We start from the raw sequence: 19,256 nt of genomic DNA on the forward strand, positions 1-19,256 counted from the left end.
TTTCCTAGCATTTTTGTGTGAGTTTTTCCTCTAAGCACATTTTTATATATAAAGTTCTGAAGAAAATCTTCTCACCTGAGTGTCTTTCAAAGAGCCCATTGTATTCCCAAGTCCACAGCACATTTTTATTATTCCAAGGACTTGAAGGCTCAGCTCTCAGTATTCTGAAGTTATGTTATGTTATTCCCTGTCCTAGACCATTGTGTTTCAACTATGACATTTAGCAGGGTTGTTTCAGAGTTTTAAGTGAGAGGAGAGGGTGTTCAAAACAAATGGTTTCAACAGAGAAAATAATTGTGTTTTAAAATGCTTCACTCATCCACCCATCTTTCTTACAAATTTTGTTCCAGTCACCAGCTTTCTTTTTAGAGCAGGATAAACCAAGGGAGACAGAGCAAACTGGCAGAGTGGGCAGGCACGGTCCTGGTGGTTCCAGCTAGTGGGAATGATGTGCCTGTTGGGGGTTTTTGAACATGTGTATGACGTTTTAGATTGTCACAAGAACAAGGGGCCATTGCTGGCATTTGATGGTGAGGGCTGGCAATGATAACTGACATCCTCCAGTCCATAGAACAGCCCCATATGATGAATTGTCTTGCTCCAAATGCTAGTAATCCCCTCTTCCATCCTTGTTAAACAATGCTGATCTGGATCAGCCTGGGTTCCAGTTTCCAGAACTGTGGACCTGAACAAGTTGCATTTTCCTCATCAACTTGGAGGAAAGTCGGAATGAAAATGCATATTGTCTAAGATCACTGGGGGCTTCTCAGGTGGCGCAGTGGTAAAGAATCTACCTGTCAATATAGGAGACTCAAGAGATGCAGGTTCGATCCTTAGGTTGGGTAGATCCCCTGGAGGAGGAGGAGGAAGCTAAATGGCAACCCACTCCAGTATTCTTGCCTGGAAAATTCCATGGACAGGAGAGCCTGGTGGGCTATAGTCCAGGGGGTCGCAAAAGAGTTGGACACCACTGAGTGACTGAGTGCGCCCACACACAAATGAGATCATTGTGAGCATCGCTGATGATGTAAGTGAAGCAGTGAACACGACACCAGATACATAGTAAAATCAGCAGAGCGTGGCTGGCTGGAGTAACTTTCCAACCAGCTGAGGGTAAAATCCAGGCAGGGACCTGCGGGAACTTGCCTGATCCGACCTGCTCCTCTTGGAACTCATCTGCGGTTCTCTCTCCTGCCTCTCCCGTCACACGAGGGACTGCTTGTGGTTTCTCCGTCTCCCTGAGAGATCTGCCCGCCTCTGGACCTCCTGCGCTTGTTCCTCCTTCTGAGGGCAGGCACCCTCTCCCCTATCCACTGGGCACTCCTCCCCGCCTGCCTCCCTTTCCTCCTCTGCCCACTTGATCTGAGGGAGGCTTTCCTGCTTTGCAGAAATGGCAGCCTGGCTCTCCACAGCCACCTCTTCCCCTCAGCTCTTGTTCTTTCCCTTACCATGTCTCAGTATATTAAATATTTTTGGGCTTATTGTTAGTCTTTTTCAAGTGGAACATACGTTTCATGAAAGCAGGGACTCTGTTGTTCACTGATGAATGCCCAATGACTGTAATATCCCCTAGTATATACATGCCAATAAACGTTTACTGAATGAATAAATTATTAAAGATAGCAAAGAAAAGAAATTATAATTGGTTTGTATACATATGCTGTGTATAAGAGAGAGAGAGAGACTGTGTGTGTGTAATAAAGTTATACTTTCTAATAGTTTCTAATCCAGATGAAATTAATCAATTATGGAAATCTCTCCATCTAAACAGTTTTGAGAAATAGTGTAAGAGGTAAGAGACACCAGGTTGTCTTAAGAATCAGATTTCTCTACTCTCATTCAACTCTGTGATTCTTCCTTCACTTTTAATTGAGGAAAGCATGATACTTTTATTTTTGATAAGAGACTGCTTTAAGGATATAATGATGTGATTTTTCTTTGACTATATGTTTTGCAATTGGTTGCAGATCTCTAGAGGTCATCAATATTATTACCCATAGCACCTTAGAATGATTTGAGTTTTCTTATCTGCTTGGAGGAGGTGTAATTGTTCTTTGGCTAGATGATAGATATTTACTGCTTCTGTTTATATAGGCATAGACTTGGGAAATGCTTTTAAGGGTTGTATTATTTTAAAAAACCTACTGGCTGGATGTTTTGGGACCAGGGGAATGATAAGCTGTGTGAGATGCCTATTTAAAAGAGAGTATTCACAAGTGAAATTTCCTTCTTGCAGTTGATTGGTTCAACTATTTCTCTGATAGGTGTGGTTTTATATTCTGAAAAATTTGTGTTGATTTGGTGACTTATGGATAAGCACAGATTGCTAAACAGGCTCTGTTCCAAGCAAGAAATGACACATGAAGATATGTATAAGGTTTCCTGGGTTTTAAATTATTGTGTCTTTAGGCTAACCTTTTAATCATATTTTGTGTCCTAAAATAGCTTCTGCAATATGCACTTTACCCAGGTGGGATAATATTTTTACTGGCAATTAAATCTCTCTCATACTATCCCTCTGCTACTGAAGTCCTAAATATACTTCAGGTATTCTATTTCTACAGATAATTTCTAGACAAGGCAATCTTTACATGTAATAATGCTAGAGAGGCCATTTGAGGTTTGGCAGTTGTTTTCAAATGTAGGTACTGGTTAAGATGTCTGTGTGTGTGGTTTACCATGGGGCCATTAAGCTCAGTTGTGTGGAAACATGAATTACATTCTCTCACACCTAGTGTGTGGGCTTTCCTGGTGGCTCAGAAGGTGAAAGAATCCACCTGCAGTGCAGGAGGGCGGGATTCGATCCGGGTCCAAAAGATCCTGCGGAGAAGGGCATGGCGACCCACTCCAGTATTTTTGCCTGGAGAATTCCATGGATAGAGGAGCCTGCTGGGCTACAGTTCATAGGGTCACAAAGAGCCAGACACAGTTGAGTGACTCACACACACATACCTCGTGTGTATTAAGACTCAGGAATTTCCTTCAAATCTGGACATTTGAGTGAATGGCCCTGGTACTCACTCTTCAATTGGATGGACTCAATTCTGACATCCCGTCTTCCTCATCCCCTTTATCAAGTCCTGTCAACTCAGCATCATTACTGTTCCTCAGTACCTGTCCTCTTTTCTCTACTAAAAGAACAAGAAGACAGGAGGATCAGAAGACAGATCTAAACAACAGGGACACGAATTCAACCAATTGGCATATATAGAACCCAGAGCTGCAGAGCTGACTGTGGCTGGGCAATAAAGAATGCTTTCATTCCTCTTTCAATGAAGAGGAGTGAAAACATCAGGGTTTTCTTTCTGATTTAACCATTAGGAATTAAGATAGAAGTCGATGTAAAGATGACTAGACAGTCCCCTTGTTTATAGTTTTATGTATTTACTGGCTGTGCCGGCTCTTCAGTGCTGCGCAGGCTTTTCACTTGTTGCAGAGGAGGAGGGCTCTCTCTGGTTGGGGTGTGTGGGCTTCTCCCTGCAGAGGCTTCTATTGTTGTGGAGCGTGGGCTCTAGGGCTTGGGGGCTTCAGTCGTTGAGGCCCTGGAGTTCAGTAGCTGCTCCCAGGCTCTGGGGTGCAGCCTCAGTAGTTGTGGGGCATGGGCTTAGCTGCTCTGCAGCACGTGGGATCCTCCTGGATCAGGGATCGAACCCATGTCTCCTGCAAGCAGATTCTTTACCACTGAGCCATCAAGGAGGTCCCCACTTTTTTTTTTTTTTTCAAGAAATTAAGCACTGTACCTCTAGGAAAGGGACTTCCCTGGTGGTTCAGTGGTAAAGAACCCACCTGCCAATGCAGGAGACGTGAAAGACACGAGTTTGATCCCTGGATCGGGAAGATATCCTAGAATAGGGTGTGGCTACCCTCTCCAGTATTCTTGCCTGGAGAATCCCATGGACAGAGGAACCTGGCCGGCTGCAGTCCATAGGGTCGCACAGAGTCAGATACGAGTGAAGTGACTTTGCATACACTCATGAACCTCTAGGGAAACCTCTGTATCATAGAAGAACTCAAGATAGAAATTAGGAAGTATTTTGAATTAAATGGTAATGACTTTGACATAATGATTTGACATAATACTTGTGGGATACAGCTAGTCTGAAAATCAGTATCTAGTTTTCCATGTTAAGAATCGAAATGAAAAACAGAAACTTAAACCCAGAGGATATAGGAAGAAAGAAAAAGTAACATATGGAACAGAAATCAAAAGATAAATCAGCAAAGGAAAAGTTAATTTTAGAAATATTAAAAACTAATAAACCCCTTAAGACTGATCAAGAAAATAAGAAATAAAGCATATTATCAGTATACTATTCCATATTGAATTGGAAACTCTGAGCAGTGAAGGAAGAGAAAATATTTATTTTAGAAAAGATGAATGCATAAATGAACTGTGGTATATCCACACTATGGAATATTATTCAGCAACAAAACAACAAATTATTATATTATTCAGCAACAAAATAAAGGAGCTATCTATCAAGCCACAAAAAGGCATGGAGGAAATTTAAATGCATATTGCCAAGTGAAAGAAGTCAGTCTGAGAAGGCTATGTAAAGTGTATTTCCAACTATATGACATTCTGGAAAAGGCAAAACTATGGACAGTGAAAAGATTAATGATTGCTAGGTTTGAGGAGGGGGGAATGGGTAGGTGATTTTTAAAACACTGAGACAGTTCTGTATGAGGCTATAGTGGTAGACACATGACCTTATACCTCTGTCCAAGCTAATAGACTATACAATACAGAGGTAAATACTAAGGTAAATTATAGACCTTAGTTAATAATAAATGTATCAATAATAGTTCATCAATTGTAACCATATTAGTGTAGATCTTAATAACTAGGGATGTTGTATATAGGGAGGAAGAGGAGATATGAGATTACTCTGTACTTTTCAATTACTCTGTATACCTAAAATTGCTCTAAAAATTTAAATCTGTTACCAAAAAAGAGATATATAGTAAGTTACCATATTCATAGCTAGAAAGAGAACAACATGAAGCTGTTCTCAGATTAATTTGTAAAGCAGTTCACAGTCAAAATCTCCACTGCTTTTATTTGGAGGTGGGGATATTGGACATTTGAATTCTGAAATTTACATGGAGGTACAAAGAAAAAAAGAAATTAATCTGAAGGACCACAGCAAGGTGGGGGACTTACATTATTGGATATCAAGACTTGCTGCAAATCTATGTAGGAATTAATTATTATGAGATACTGGCACAGGTATAGATAGAGATCTTAGGAGTGGAAATTATATACCTGATAGAGGTGAAGGTCATTGGGAGTTAGGGTAGGTCTTATCAATAAAAAGTGCTTTGAAGTTTGATTACCCATATGGATAAAAAATAAAATATCATACCCACCTCAAACCATAAGTAAACAATTCAGGATAAAGTTTGTGAAAGGCAAAACTTAAGAACTTTTCCAAGAAGATGTATGAGAATATATGTGTGACCTTGGGTGGGCGGGGGGAGGGGGGGATTTAAACCATATGCCTGAGATAAATGCCACACACAAGCACACAATATGCAAAGAAAAATACTTATAAATTCAGCTCACTAAATTTTTTATACATGTGAATCTTGATACCTTAATAGAAAGCTTTCTTTTTTAAGGTTAGATACTGGGTGAAGAGATTTGCAACAAAAATACAAAGAAAGCATTATTATTAGATTGTTTAAAGTACCTTTTCAAATAAATAAGAAAAAAACTCTGAAGCTATCATGCTAAGGGAATAACGGATCAATCCCCTTTCACAATTTCAGGTAGGCACATGTTAGAAAAATCTTTCAATGGTAGGTGCAGGCAAAGATGTTGCACAGTAGGAAATTATTGGCTTATTTTAGATACATTAATTAATATACCTACTTTGAAGACCAATTTGGCAATACCTCGTGAGTCAAGTGTAGGAACTAGATTACCTGCAAACCAGTAACTCAACTCTGAGATGTGGTGTTTCTCAATGGGACCTTACTGGTAATTTGGGCAGGGCAAGCCTCTCTTCTGGGGTGTCATTTGTATCTCTGAGTCACACCCACTGTGTGTGAGATATGTCTCCTACTGTGGCCATTCAGGCATCCAAACATTCTTCAGACGTTTCTGATCACTTCTAATGGGGCTTCCCTGGTTCAGATGGTAAAGAATCTGCCTACAGTGCAAGAGACCCAGGTTGGATCCCTGAGTTGAGATCCCCTGGAGAAGGAAATGGCAACCCACTGCAGTATTCTTGCCTGGAGAATTGCATGGACAAAGGAGCCTGGTAGGCTACAGTCCATGGGATCACAAAGAATAAGAAGTGGCTGAGTGCCTAGCACTTTCACTTTCTAACAGAGGAGTCCACAGCTGATTGAGAACCCTGAGAGAAATTGACTTACACATCAGAAGATATGTCTAAGAATCTTCTTTAAAGCTTTGTGTAACTCTGTAGTTGTAAAATATGGTAAGCATCTTAAGTATCCATCAGTAGGAAAATTAAATTGTGGAATCTTCTGAAAATGGAAATAGGATATGACTGTTAAAATGTCTCTAATAAAATGATGTTTATCATTGTGGATAAAGTTCTTGAAAGAAATGTTGATTTAGAAGCATGATTCAAGGATGTACTGTCCAAAATGAGGAGTATAGTCAATATTTTGTAATATCTGTAAGTGGAAAGTAACCTTTTAAAACGGTATAAAGTATTTTAAAAATTGAGAAAAAGGATAGAGGAAGATTATTATTTCCCTCAGGTATCTCTGAATTGTTAGACATGAGAAAATAAATATGCATTACTGTTAAAAATATAAAAGTTTGAGGTAATATACAATTTATATAAAGCTTGCAATAAAGTTTATAATTATGAAAGGTAGTACTATGTTCAGAGAAGGCAATGGCAACCCACTCCAGTACTCTTGCCTGGAGAATCTGGCAGTCCATGGGGTCATGAAGAGTCAGACACGACTGAGCGACTTCACTTTCACTTTTCACTTTCATGCATTGGAGAAGGAAATGGCAACCCACTCCAGTGTTCTTGCCTGGAGAATCCCAGGGATGGTGGAGCCTGGTGGGCTGCCGTCTATGAGGTCGCACAGAGTCGGACACGACTGAAGCGACTTAGCAGCAGCAGCAGTACTATGTAACATATCCCTGAATGACCTCTAGCAATCTGATCTCTAACAATAACTGTATTATGATAAATATAATTTTAGAATAGTGGTTCCTTCTGGCAGGACATGATGGGAAAGTCATCAGAAACAACCGTATAGCAAGTATCATTGCAGTTTTTTTATTTCACCAGTACCTTGGTGTTACATAATTTTCTATACATATTCATAGGGCTGATTTTTGTTTTTTAGAAAGTTACGAAAGAAAACACAGTGTGAAACAAACAAACAAAACCAGCAAGAAGAGGAGATGTAGGAATACATAACCAGGGCTGAGAATGTCTGAGTGTTGCTACGAGGTCCAGAGATCTGAAAATGATTATGAACTGAAGTATATATGTAAACAGTGCCAGGGTGAAATCAACAAATCAATAAACAGACCAATTAATAAAGGAAACTCTTTAGATCAAGGAAAATCAGGAAAGATCCAGAAGACCTTAGGGTAGGAGATATACTGTTAGAACCCACTTAGTTAGTGTTTATTTAATATTTGCCAAGCACTTTGATGGTATGGTCTCACTGGATCCTGACACAGAATTTGGCAATAAAACCAGAGACACAGACATAGAGAGCAGACACGTGGGGATGGGGGAAGGAAAGTATGGGATGGATCGGGAGGTTGGGATTGACATAGATGCGCTCCCATGTGTGAATTAGCTAGCTAGTGGGAACCAGCTGGGTAGCACAGGAAGCTCAGTCTGGGGCTCCGTGACGACTTAGGGGCGTGGGATGGTGGCTGGGATGGTGGCGGGGAGCACGGCTCCGGAGGGAGGAGATGTGTGTGTACACAGCCTGGAGAGTCTCACGGACAGAGGAGCCTGGAGGCTGCAGTCCACAGGATCACTCAGAGCCGGACACGACTGAAACAACTTGACCGGCGCGCACGCGTAGCTGATTGACTTCATCATACAGCAGGCGCTAACTCAATATTATAAAGCAGCTACTCTCCAATTAAAACAACAAACGAGATGTCACGTGAGGAAGGACTGGTATTGACATGGTGCTCGGCTCCTTCTTGTTCAGTTGATTTCCTTTCTCTAGGTGCAGTTAAAGGGAAAACAGTGCTGAAGAAATCTGCGTTTGTGAAATCTGAGGGTCCGTGTTCACGCTGACTATAGCACACTAGAAGGCTACCAGAAATGATGAGTGCCTGGTAATCACTGCCTTCTCTCCCTTCTCTCTCCCATTTCTCGAGGGATAAAGGGGAAACTCCCACACTGCAGAATATTATTCAGGCCACCTACCCTGCCACAACTCCAGACATTGATACTTTGATAGAAGACAGATGGTAGAAACCCTTGGGAAGGGTGAAGGTCCGCATGGTCTCGGTGTTCCCTGATAACACTGAGGTTTTCTTTTCAGGATGTCCAGCACCAGGCTGGCTCAGCTTTTACTGCCAAAGCACCTCCTGCCCCCTCAAGTTGAGTTAGGCCTCCTTAGCTGTTAGGTCCCTGCTGCTTCTTGAATGCTTCTGAATGGGCAGATGCTGCTCATAGTTAGCCTAGCCCATAGAATGAAAGTGAAATGTGAAAGTGTTAATTGCATCTGACTTTGCACCTCCTTGGGCTGTAGCCCAGCAAGCGCCTCTGTCCATGGAAGTCTCCAGACGGGGATACTGGACTGTGTTGCCATTCCCTTCTCCAGCAGATCTTCCAGACCCAGGGATTGTATCTGGGCCTCCTGCATTGGCAGACACGTTCTTTGCCTTCTGAGTGACCAGGGAAACCCATAGCATTCCGCTGATTTAATTGACCATTTCTCATCTTGTTTCCTACCCTCCCTGCAGACCCATCCATTTGTTGTTTTTTTAAGTTGAGCTGACTCTTTTCATGCTTCTACTTTTAAAATTTTTAATGCTTTGAGATTTCATTTTTCCTTTCTTTTTGGTTTCTCTCTCTCTTTCAAGAAAAATCTGCTTTGTTTTCTTTCAGTTACTCTTGCTAAAAGTGTATCAGAGTAATTTAGATGGTCTGCATTTCTTCCCATATCTGTTCATTTTGACAACTTACATTAAAGCATTGATATTCTTAATAACATTCCTATGTCAGGAATTCCTAAGACCACCCTCAGGTCAGATGGCTCTCAGAAGGACTCAGCATTTTGTCTTACTCATAGCTATGATTTCCTAAGGGGAAGGATGCACAGCAAAATCAATGAAGAGAAAAATGCATACAGATTCCCCCGTAATCACTTAGGGGACAGGCTTGATTCCTCTAACAAGAAGATGTGATGGCACCTGAGAAATGTTGTCTACCAGGGAAACTCATTAGAGAAATTTTTTTCTGGCTACCCAGAATTTAGAAGGTAGTACACGGATCTCCGGATGTAAGGAGCGCTGAAGAAATAGACTAATTGGACCAAAATTTGAGGCTGTGTCCCAGCCAGCATTTAACTTGCGAACAGGAGCATCTCTGGCTCTGCTGTCCCTGGACTGGCCTCCAGGGTGTCAGTCCCTGTTGTCTAAAGCATCTTCATCCTTAGACACTCTGCTGCTACTTAACTCTCCACTTCACCACAGCTGCTGTTAGAGAGATTTTTGAAGTAGATTTGTGTTGGGAACTTGTCACATAGGCACCCTCTGCCTAGCATATATTACTTGTCCAGACTTTTAGATGGAAAGCCAGTGTTCAGCATAAGACAAATGGTTTGCATCCATGGTTTAGGGACAGTGAGATACTCTTGTCACTTAGGATGGTGGGAAACCTTGGCATCCAAGTTCCTAGATACCACCCTAGGAATAGCCTTGCACATAGGTCTTTTCAAAGATAACAATCTCAGACCTGCTTTTCTGTGCAATTTCTTTATTCTCTTGGAGTGGAGTGTTAACCCAGGACTCATTTAAAGATCATGTATACCTTTTGGTCTTCTGGGCATTACAGGGCAAGCTAGTAACTGTGGATCTGCTGTCAGAGATGGAATTAAAGTGAAAGTACAGGCATCTGATGCTTCAGATAACCTAGCCCCTTCCTCTCCTTTCCTCTAGTCTTCTCCATGCACAGACTGTGAACTAGGAGTGATTGATAAAAAGGTAAGAAATTCTGAGCTTTATTTTTTCCTGTAGATGAGATTCTTAAGAGAGCCATAGTGTTGGCAGGGTATGTCATTAACCAGAGGAGATAGAACCTACTTCTCTGGTTTTTTGTTTTTTTTTTTTCTTTCCCAGAACGTATGTAATGGGACTGAAAATGCATCTAGTCCTTTTGGTTGATCTCAATTGTAGAGAGCTTTCTGTCTCCTTGATGTTGTTGTTTGTGTTTAGTTGCTAAGCTGTGTCTGACTTAGCATGGATTGTAGCTTCCAGGCTCCTCTGCCCATGGGATTTCTGAGGCAAGACTACTGGAGTGGGTTGCCACTTCCTCCTCCAGAGAATCTTCCTGACCCAGGAATTGAACCCACAGCTCTTGCATCTCCTGCACTGGCAGGTGGGGTCTTTACTGCTGAGCCGCCAGGGAAGCCTGTCTGCATGATATATATATATATATATTTTTTTTTAATAGAAGTCTGGTATGTGGAATGATCTCCCGTCCCTCAATTGGCTTACAAATTTAGTAACAAGTTAGATGATAGATTGGGAAGCTATATTTTAGAAGAGAAAAGCCAATTGACTGTAAAAGCAGAGAAATCGTTTGTTCTTTATATGAAACTGATTTGGAGACCTTTCCATTAAGGATAATCTCTTTTAGATAAATGAGGCAGGGGTTATTTCTGCTACAAGTATAATTAAATATACCCAGGGGTACAAACTCTAGCTCTGTTCAATCAGAATGCTGAATAATCCTTCTTTAGAATTTCATTTGCCTTTATCTTTCACTATTAGGTAAGCGTACATCATCAGATTTTCACCTATATTGAATTTAGTTTATATTCCCCACCCCCCCCATTTTAAGAGAATGTATTGGGTTGCCCAGAAAGTTTGTTCAGGTTTTTCTGTAACATCTTATGGAACAAACTTTCTGGCCAGCCTATAAATAGGAAATTTTCTTTCCACTGGTAAGAAAAAAGATACTGTGGTTACCTAAAAAGATACCTCAGTAATATTGGTAACACATTCTGACTTGTAATGACTGCTTCCTGCCCTGTCCTTGGGATTGATATTTGTATTGTGAGAAGAAACCCCTTTCATCACATTCACACTGGAGGAGAGCGTTGAGAATCAGTCTGAGTCAGTGTCATTGAAGAGCTCTAACGCGCATGATGGTAACGTGCTCTCCTCGTTCCCAGAATGGCTTTCCTGTCTTGTCTTTCTCACTCGGTGAGCTTGTGGTCCAGGTTCAATCAGAAACTTTTGAGCTGACATTTAGAAGGTTTGCTCTTTTGCCATTTGGCCAGCCAGCTCGGGAGGATGTCTGGGTTAAAACCATGATAAATGAAACTTCCATTAGGTTTCTTGGCTTGGGGCTTGTTTCCTGTAAAAACTTTGTCCTGACTTTAGTGGTTTGATGAAGCAGAATACTTATTTGCGTTCAATAAATGAAAACTGAAGTTTAGCAGGTCAGGTAGCCTAGGTGTCTTGTTTTGCGAAGAGATTCTGCTTCTAGTGCTGACGGTTTGCAGAGCCTGGGTTATGTTTCAACTTGTGGCCCATTGGGTGTTTGTGGAAATAACATATGAACTTTTCTTGTTGTAGAAAATGGAACAGATGTTTGTTTCTAAATATCCTTTGAGATGAAGAAAACTCAGTATATTTTATATACTATTATCTATTTTATATAATATATATATTTATATCTGATACTATTTTTATATCTAATATCTCTATATATAAGATATATTTTAAATATATATTTTAGATATTTATATCTGATATATGTATTTTTATCTAATACTCAGATAGCTAGATTTACCTCACCACCATTTTCTTCAAACATTAGATTTACTCTAATAAGTTTCCTTTATTCTGAACAATACATTATGACTTGGTGGGATGACATTTTTATTTTTTATTTTTTTGGGGATGACGTTTTTAGGCATCAAAGAGACCACAGGCCAACGTGTATTATAAGCTTTATGTACACTTTTAATATTTGCTTTTTTTTCTTGAGCACATAGCTTTTGTGTTTATGTGTTTGAGGTTCTGCACACCAGGCATTGGGCGTTTGGGGAAATTGGTAAAAATGCTTTTGTGAAACTTACTAAAATAATTCTGGTTCCAGATGAAATTGAATAAAACCACTCCAACCTTTTTTCCCCAAGGAATACAAACATGAATCTGGATGAAGTGCCAGGTGAAGCCAGTTGAGGTCTCTGAAAAGTAAATATTAGCATGTCGACTATTAGCATGTTGCTGTTTAGTCTCTAAGTCGTGTCTGACTCTTTGGCAGCCCCGTGGACTGTAGCCCACAGTCTCCATCTGTCCGTGGTATTTCCCTGCCAAGAAGACTGGAGTGGGTTGCCATTTCCTTCTCCAAGGGATCTTCCTGACCCAGGATCGAACCTGTGTCTCCAGCACTGACAGGCAGATTCTTTACTACTCAGTCACCAGGGAAGCACAGGGAAGAATATTAGTATGAAACACCACTAAACTAGAGGTGGGCTTACAATTTTTCTCTCTGCTTATCCCCCCAACTTGAAATCAATGCAGTCCAAAATCTAGAAGTCAGTGTTGCAACAGAAGTCCAGGAGACCCTGCTAGTTCTGACTCAAGGAGTAGGAAAGAAGCCTTAAAGCTTCAAGAAAAGGGAGAAATCTCTGATCTTCTTCTGTCTCCTTTTTCCCCGTTTTGTCATGCCCCAGCTCCCTGACAATCTTGTGGCAGAGGCAGTAGAAAAAAGAAGAGCTGGCAGTGGGAAATTGCTGGAGCCAGGGCAATAGTTAAGGGACCATCCTGTCGGTAAAGGCATAGTCATGAAAGGCAGGGCTGAGGCATGGCTTGCTTCTCCGGCCCCCAGTCCTCCTATGAGTATAGAAGCAGGTTGCTGCTGACTGAAGCGGTGACAGGGGCAGTTCCAGGGTACTAGAAGCTGTCAGAGGAGGCGAGTGAGAAGGAGCTTGGGATTGATCCCAGAAATCTATTTGTGAACTCACAGACTTACTACAGTCTGCATACGAATGGATCTGATCCTTCTTACTCAAATACCAAGGGCTTTGAGGGTGGAATTAACAAACAGAAATTCACTCAGGTCCCAGACTTATCTCTACATGGGGCACACCCAGTGAAAATTTGAATGGCTTTGCTTAGCTTTTGAAAATGGAACTGACATGGGAACTACAGCCCATAGAAGGTGGGTTGTAAGTAATCAGTTCAGATCAGTCCCTCAGTCATGTCCGACTCTTTGCGACCCCATGAATCGCAGCATGCCAGGCCTCCCTGTCCATCACCAACTCCCAGAGTTTACTCAAACTCATGTCCACCAAGTCGGTGATGCCATCCAGCCATCTCATCCTCTGTTGTCCCCTTCTCCTCCTGCCCCCAATCCCTCCCAGCATCAGGGTCTTTTCCAATGAGTCAACTCTTCACATCAGGTGGCCAAAGTACTGGAGTTTCAGCTTCAGCATCAGTCCTTCTAATGAACACCCTGGACTGATCTCCTTTCGGATGGACTGGTTGGATCTCCTTGCAGTCCACGGGACTCTCAAGAGTCTTCTCCAGCACCACAGTTCAAAAGCATCAATTTTTTGGTGCTCAGCTTTCTTCACAGTCCAACTCTCACATCCCTATATGACCACTGGAAAAACTATAGCCTTGACCAGACGGACCTTTGTTGGCAAAGTAATGTCTCTGCTTTTTAATATGCTATCTAGGTTGGTCATAACTTTCCTTCCAAGGAGTAAGCGTCTTTTAATTTCATGGCTGCAAACACCATCTGCAGTGATTTTGGACCCCAAAAAATAAAGTCTGACACTGTTTCCACTGTCTCCCCATCTATTTCCCATGAGGTGATGGGACCAGATGCCATGATCTTAGTTTTCTGAATGTTGAACTTTAAGCCAACTTTTTCACTGTCCTCTTTCACTTTCATCAAGAGACTTTTTAGTTCCTTTTCCCTTTCTGCCATAAGGGTGGTATCATCTGCATATCTGAGGTTATTGATATTTCTCCTGGCAATCTTGATTCCAGCTTGTACTTCTTCCAGCCCAAATAGCCAGAAGCTAACCAAATCAGGTGCTTGATAATAAAGTAATATCAACATTCACCATATGTTTAAATAAGGCACAGGATTTTGTAAGAACATTCAAGATGTTCAGGATATAATTCATATTGACATATGAAGTAGTACAGAAATCTCAAGTCACATGGGAACAGACAACAGAAGACAATGAAAAGATGACTTTATGGAAACTATTATAAAAGTGCTCAAATGAATAATCTTCAGTCCTGAAATAAAAGTTAGTCTAGGAAGTATCAGTAAAGAAGTAGGCAATATAAAGTAAAAGCAAATGCAAAATTTATAATTAAAAAAATAGCCTCTACACTTTGTGCCCCCCCCCCCAAAAAAAAACCCAAAACTTAACAAAATAGCAACCTCACTATATGGATTCAGTAACAAAATCGAAACAACAAGAAAGAATTTGGAAACTTGAAAATAAATTGGTTGAAATTGTGAATATGGGAGAGGCAAAATATTGTAGAGACCCTGGAACTAATGAAGGATAGCAAAAAGGCATAATGTTTGTATGATCAGAGGCTCAGAATGAAAGAAGAGTGTGTGGCTAAAAAAATATTCCAAGAAATAATGGCTGAAAACTTTCCAAGTTTGGCAAAAGAAATAAACCTATAAATTCCAGAAGCTAAGCTAATCCCAAAGAAGATAAATCCAAAAAAATATACACCGAGTCACATCATAACTGCTGCAAACTTAATGACAAAGACAGAATCTTGAAAGCAGTCAGAGAAAAGTGACCTTATCTATAGGAAAACAGTGATTGAAATGCCTGAATTTCTCATCAGAAATCACGGAGGGCAGAAGGAATGTCACATTATGTTTAAAGTGCTGAAATAAAAGTGCAGAATCTAGTATCCAGTGAAAATACCCTTGAAAATGAAATGGAGACATTCTCAGATGAAGGAAAACCAAGACAACAGACCTTCTAAGAAATAACTAGTTAAGGAAATTCCTTGGAAAAATGGGGAATAATACTAGAAGGAAATTTAGAATATCAAGAACGGAGGAGGTGGTAAATATAACAGATTTATTTTCTTGAATTATGAAAAGATGGTTCATCATTGATATCCCAAGTAAAACATTGTCTTATGGGAATTTTCAGTGTATTTAGATGTATATATAAAAGAGTTTATAAAAAGGAGATGATGAGAAAACCTATATGGTGGTGTGGAAGGCAGAATAATCTACTTCCTGTCCCCCACAAATGTCCACATTCTATTACCAAAATTCTGTGGCTGTGATATAATAAATGGCAAAAAGAACTTTGTAGATGCGATTATGACTGTAAATCTTGAGATGTACTGTCCTGATGGAGCCAGTTATATCATGAGTCCTTAAAAATGGAAGAGGAAGGTGGAAGAGAGGATGAGAGAGATGTAGTATTGAGAATGACTTTCCTTACTGTTGGTGGCTTTAAAAGTGGAGAAGAGGGCCCAGGCATGTGGGCAGCCTCCACAGTTGCAAAAGGCCCTCCATGGTCAGCCAGCAAGGAAATGAGAACTTTTTGGTCTGGAATGACGGAGAAACAGATTCCTCTCTGGAGCTTCCAAGAAATTATGCAGTCTTGTCAACACCTTGGCTTAATTTGATGAAATATGTATTAGACTTCTGGCCTCCAGAATTGAAAAATAATGAATTTATCTTAATAAGCCACTAAGATTGTAGTTTTTTATAGTAGCAGTAGGAAACAAATGCATGTGGTTTGGTTTTTCTATTCCGGTTGGAGTGCTGAACTATTGATTCCAAGTAAAGGGTAAAAGGTTAACTCTGCATGTTGTAATCTGTAGCTAGATCAGCCACTAAAAATTTACACAAAAATATAGTAAAAAAATAATGATAATTTGAGTTAAAATGGAACACTAAATAAACCTAACCAATGTAAGAAAGGGGAACTAGAACAAATAGTAGAGGAAACAAATAGGAAACAAAATGCTCGACCTAACATATTATTACATATTATTATTACATAACATATTATTACATTAGATATTAATGGTCTAAAAAGTGAGAGTTGCTCAGTCATGTCTGACTCTTTGTGACCCCATGGACTATACAGTCCCTGGAATTCTCCAGGCCAGAATACTGGAGGGGGTAGCCGTTCCCTTCTCCAGGGGTCTTCCCAACATGGGGATCGAACCTTGACCAGCTGAGCCAGCAGGGAAGCCCTTAATGGTCTAAACAAACCAACTAGAGGATAGAGATTGTCAGATTGTATTTCAACAGCAAGAAGACAACTGTTTTAGTTGTAACATGTTTGCAGATAACAACAGGCCTTCAAAATACAGAAGCAAAAAATGATAAAGCTGACAGGAGAAATAGACAAATTCGCAGTTATAGTTGAAAAACAAACACCCCTCTTTAAGTAGCATAAGGATTAGGGTATAAAAGAACTAAACCATCAACCAGCTAGAGTAACCAACACCTATATAACACCCCGGGCTTCCCTGGTGGCGCTGGTAAAGAGTTCGCCTGCCAGTGCAAGAGATGTAGGTTTAATCCCTGGGTCTGGAAGATCCCCTTGAGGAGGATATGGCAGCCCACTCCAGTATTCTTGCCTGGGAAATTCCATGGACAGAGGAGCCATGAACAGGGCTATAGTTCGTGGGGTCACAAAAGAGTCAGACACAACTTAGCAACTAAACGAAATAACACTCCATTAAAGGCAAATTGACTAAAATATTTTCAGATGAACATGGAAACAAACATTTTGAACCTATGTGCAAGTTAAACTGTAAGATGTTAATTAAATAATGTATTTGTGTTCTGCTAATGTGATTATGTTTATGTTTATAGTAGCATTTTTAAAAGCAGCAAAGAATTGTAAAATATTTTTAAAATTTAAAGCTGAATGACCCAATATTATATAATAGAAATAATGTTAATTTTAAAGCTGGATAACATTGTATTAAAAATTTACTCTTTGTGAAGGAATTTTCTAATCGCTTTATATGGACTAATTCATTCAGTTCTCACAAGACCCATATGAGGTAGTTATGGTTAAATTTATGTATAAAATGGAAATAAAACCAGTACAATATTATAAAGCAATTATCTTCCAATTTAAAATAAATTTTTAAAAAGCTAAAGAAAATGAAAGTGATGAGACACAGAACTCTTAAGTGACTTACGATATCAAAATATGACATTATGACAATATCATCAGTAAGAATGAAAACATAGCTTTTCCTGATGCACTTTCTCTGCATCAGATACTCAGACACTGGGACTTTATTTTGTTTTTAAGCTAGGTTATATATTCCCTAGTGAATAGGTGAAAACATTGAGATTTAGTCTGACAGTATACCTGAGTAGAACATAAGAAATTAAAATTCCAACTTGTGGAGTCTGTGTCTAGAATCCAAGGTCTTCATCTCTGCATCGCCTATTGAAGGTACCAAGTTTACCCTCAGGCTGATGGTCGGCAGTCCAGAGCTGGAGGACTGTCATCTACTCCTGATCTTCAGCAGTGACTTCCCAGTGACTAAATATCCTGGGCTGGGCGCAAATGCATGGAGTCCTTGGTTTTGGAAAATGCTTTTTATCATAGCTCTTAGCCTTTTTTGTCATTAAACAAATGTGACAAGCTGAGTATAGGCCAGCTTAGACTGACTTGACCACACTGTACTTTTTCATATTGGAAAGATTTATCACGAGGCACTTGACACATTGAATGAGGGTTATGGCACCAAATTTGATTTTAATCCGATTTCCTAATGAGTCCAACCTATTGTATCTTAAATTACCCCCTTTCCTGCATAGCATTCAGCAGAATGTATTATATTTGTTTGTGAAGCTTTCCTGTCACTCACACCTGTTTGTGGGAAACATTTTCTCTCTTTCATTCTCCGGCTGAAGCTCTGAAGGTTGCTTTTCTTAGGATTTCCCTTGTAGAAGCTTTCGTAGTTCTTCTGGTCTGGTGCATCGGACTAAGGCAGACCTCTCACTTTTATAAATGTTTTTATCTTTACTCTTATTTTAATATAAATTTTGAGATACTAGATGGAATCCTAGTTGATATGAGCTTGTATTGGTCCTTCAAAATGCACACTTAACTCTAGAAAGGAAGATGATAAAATTAAAGCAGGGTTGGCAAACTATAGTCTGTTGCCTGTTTTGTTTTTTTTTTTTTTTGCTGTTGCAAACGGCTTTATTTCATTCTTTTTTTTTTTCCTGGCTTATATACTCTATTTTATTTTATTTTTATTTTTTTAATTTATTTATATTTTTTCAGTGGGTTTTGTCATACATTGACATGAATCAGCAATAGATTTACACATATTCCCCATCCCGATCCCCCCTCCCACCTCCCTCTCCACCCGATTCCTCTGGGTCTTCCCAGGCCGGAGCACTTGTCTCATCCATCCCACCTGGGCTGGTGACCTGTTTCACCATAGATAATATACATGCTGTTCTTTCGCAACATCCCACCCTCACCTTCTCCCACAGAGTTCAAAAGTCTGTTCTGTACTTCTGTGTCTCTTTTTCTGTTTTGCATATAGGGTTATCATTACCATCTTTCTAAATTCCATATATATGTGTTAGTATGCTGTAATGTTCTTTATCTTTCTGGCTTACTTCACTCTGTATAATGGGCTCCAGTTTCATCCATCTCATTGGAACTGATTCAAATGAATTCTTTTTAATGGCTGAGTAATATTCCATGGTGTATATGTACCACAGCTTCCTTATCCATTCATCTGCTGATGGGCATCTAGGTTGCTTCCATGTCCTGGCTATTATAAACAGTGCTGCGATGAACATTGGGGTGCACGTGTCTCTTTCAGATCTGGTTTCCTCAGTGTGTATGCCCAGAAGTGGGATTGCTGGGTCATATTGTTGCCTGTTTTTATAAATGAAGTTTTACTGGGACCACAGGTATGCTTATATTTTGGTATCATACATGTCTCCTCTGGTGTCACAATAGGATTGAGTAGTTTGAACTGTTTCACTCTCAGTCTATAATATTTACTAACTGGCCTTGTTCAGAAATTGTGTGCTGACTCT

At 40.0% G+C, this 19,256-nt stretch overlaps 1 protein-coding gene across 4 annotated transcripts in view; it reads left to right on the forward strand.

Annotated features, from left to right (window-relative positions):
* Positions 1–19,256, forward strand: part of MCTP2 (multiple C2 and transmembrane domain containing 2) — a 254,411-nt gene that overhangs the window by 39,338 nt on the left and 195,817 nt on the right. Inside the window, exon 2 of one of the 4 annotated variants that reach the window (XM_043489631.1) lies at positions 8,191–8,302. The exons of the other annotated variants lie outside the window; for them this stretch is intronic. The gene's annotated coding sequence lies outside the window, so the exon portion shown is untranslated. The remainder of the gene's footprint in view (positions 1–8,190; positions 8,303–19,256) is intronic. 4 annotated transcript variants of the gene reach the window in all.

Source organism: Cervus canadensis, chromosome 17, assembly GCF_019320065.1.
Source record: "Cervus canadensis isolate Bull #8, Minnesota chromosome 17, ASM1932006v1, whole genome shotgun sequence".
NCBI classification, from domain to species: domain Eukaryota; kingdom Metazoa; phylum Chordata; class Mammalia; order Artiodactyla; family Cervidae; genus Cervus; species Cervus canadensis.